The sequence below is a fragment of the Cricetulus griseus genome, unplaced genomic scaffold, assembly GCF_003668045.3.
Source record: "Cricetulus griseus strain 17A/GY unplaced genomic scaffold, alternate assembly CriGri-PICRH-1.0 unplaced_scaffold_1, whole genome shotgun sequence".
Taxonomy (NCBI): Eukaryota; Metazoa; Chordata; class Mammalia; order Rodentia; family Cricetidae; genus Cricetulus; species Cricetulus griseus.
This window is the reverse complement of record NW_023276808.1, coordinates 4195716-4198743: the sequence shown is the minus strand read 5'-3', so window position 1 is coordinate 4198743 and position 3028 is coordinate 4195716.

Here is a 3028-nt window from a genome sequence, read left to right as displayed (position 1 = left end):
AAGAATTTCTAAAATAGAACACTTCCTGAACACAACACACGTAGCACAGACACAAAAATACACAATTAATTAATAAATAATCCACAATTAATAAAAGGGACCTCCTGAAACTGAGAAGCTTCTGTAAGTCAAATGTTGTAGTCAGCAAAACAAACAGCAACCCACAAGATGGAAAAAGATATTCATCAACCCCCACATTTCACAGTGGGCTGATTTCCAACATATACAAAGAAAACAAGAAGCTCATACCAAAACACCAAAAAATCCAATTAAAACATGGGATACAGAAATAGAAACTTTTCAATAGAGTAATCCAAAATGACTGAAAGACACTTGAGAAACTATTCAACATCCTTAGCCATCAGGGAAATGCAAATCAAAACACCACTGAGGTAGTTAACTGCCACTGTCAGAATAGCTAAAATTAAAAACAACAATGACAGTTTATGATGAAGACAATGTGGAGAAAGAAGGAATGCTCCTCCAGTTCTGGTGTGAATGGAAAGTCCTGCAGCTACTTTGGAAATAAGTACAGCGGTTCCTCAGAAAAATGGGAATCAGAGGACCACAAGATCCAGCATTTCCTCTTGTAGGCATATAGCCAAAAGATGCATATTCATACAACAAGGACATCTGTTCAACTATGTTCAAACTAGCATTATTTGTTATAGCCACAAAGTGGAAGCAACCTAGATGACCTAACACTGAATAATAGATAGACAAAATATGGTACATTTACATAATGGAGCAGAAAAATGGCATCTTAAAATTAACAGGGAAATGGAGAAGTAGAAGAAAATATACTGGGTGAGGTAACCTAGTCAAAAAGAAAACATGGTATGTACTCACTTATGCATCGGTTTTAGACATGGAAGAAAGGATTACCATCTTACAATACACACTGCCAGAGAAGCTAGGAAACAGGGAGTAACCTAAGAGAGATATTCACATTCCCCCCAGAGAAGGGGAAAGGGACAAGGTCTCCTGAGGTCATTGTGAGCATGGGGGAGGACAGAGGGAGTGAGGAGAATGAGAAGGGGAGAAGAGGAGGGTAGAAGAGGAATTGAGGAAGCAGAAAGAAGGAGTCAGTGGTAGAATATAGCAGAGCAAGAAAAGAGATACCATAATAGACACAGCCATTATAGGTTTAATGAGAAATCCAGCACTAGGGAAATGTCCAGTGATCTACAAAGATGACACCAACTGACAATCTAAGCAGTATTCAAGAGTTTACTTTAAATGGCCTTCTCTGATGAGATAGTTGACTACCTGATATGCCATCCTAGAGCATTCATCCAGTAGCTGATGGAAACAGAAGCAGCCACCTACAGTAAACATTGAGCCAAAATCCTGGAATCTAGTTTCAGATAGGGAGAAGTGATGAGGAAATGAGTCAAGACCAGGCTGGAGAAACTCACAGAAATAACTAACCTGAACAAGTGGGAGCTCATGGACCACAGACTGATACCTTGGGGAAACAGCATAGGACTGATCCAGGCCCCCTGAACATGGGTGACAGTTAGGAGGCCTTGGTAATCTATGGGGCCTCTGGTAGTAGATTAGAGTTTATCCATAGTGTATGAAGGGACTTTGGGAGCCCACTCCACATAAAGCAACACTGTCTCAGCTTAGAGGATTAGGCCTATGCCTTGCTCCAAATGATATGGCAGACATTAAAGACCACACATGAAAGGTTTCCACTTCACTGGGGAGCAGAAAGGGGATAGAAAAAGGTCAGTGAGGGGCAGGGGAGGAGGAGGGGTGAGGAAACTGAGATTGACATGCAAAACAAGGTTATTTCTAATATAAATTGAAAAAGGAAAGAAATGCTCCCCGAACCAAAAAAGTGCAAAAAAAAAAAAAAAGAAAGAAAAGTGATTTTAAATCTGATCCCATGGCCTATGGCACATAACTGGGAATCTGCCATATGTACCTGTACAGCACCTGGTACACTTGAGCTATCTCTGCACATCAGAAACTCCTTTTCTCCCCTGGAACTTATCTTCACTGAATCACATCATTGTGGTTATTTGCAATACTAAGTTGCAAGCATTCTAATAAAGTATTCATGAAAGACAATCCACATAACCATTTTTCTAGAAGTTCCTAAAGTAATTGCAACATTTGTAATACAAACATGAAAACGGAATGCATTATTCAGAACTTCTAGAAACCAAATCTATAGTTTTCTAATTTGTTTTCCCACTGCAACCAAAAGCAATGCTCACATGTGAACATTGGACTGTGATACTGCAAGAATTATATCCCCCCATGGCATGACTACAGATTCTCCCATTACCCAGTAAATCCATCACTAGAAGCACAGAGGACAAAGGCCATTGTCCAGGTCACTACATATACCAATGGATCTACACTCTCTCTAATGTTCCATTTAAGTCCCAACCGAGTTGAAAGCTCCCTGGGTGTTGGTGGCACACACCTTTAATAACAGCCCTTGGGAGGCAGAGGCAATAAGATCTCTGTGAGTTCATACCAGACTTGTCTACAAGGTGAGTCCCAGTAGAGCCATGAATGTTTCAGAGGTAAAACTTTTCTTGAAAAACAAGTAGTCAATAACTAACTAAATAAATAAATGAAATGATGGCTCAAAAGACTTGCTCTGAAAACCATATATTCACCATGGTATACCTTGTGTTTTTTCCTACAATTCAGTTCAGCAAGAAGATAACAATGGTAAGAAACCACAAAACACCTGCCACTAGTTATCCTGACAGCAGGCCTCCCCAGAACACCCATATCAATTGACTCAGATATCACAGTCCTTCCACCTCTGCCATTACAGCACAGGAGACAGAGCCCTAGTCTAGAAAGTTTGTATTTTAGTAGTCATTCTTCCTCTCCTGTATAGTACATCCTGTTTCTCATGCAAAGCACAGGGTCTTTTGTGTTCATTTTCCATTACACACTCAATGTCCATTGCAGCAAACCTCAGCGCTGGGAAATCCTGTAACCAAACACAGGTAACCTTCACACAGTAACAGGTGGTACTGTGAAATCGAGTTCAAGA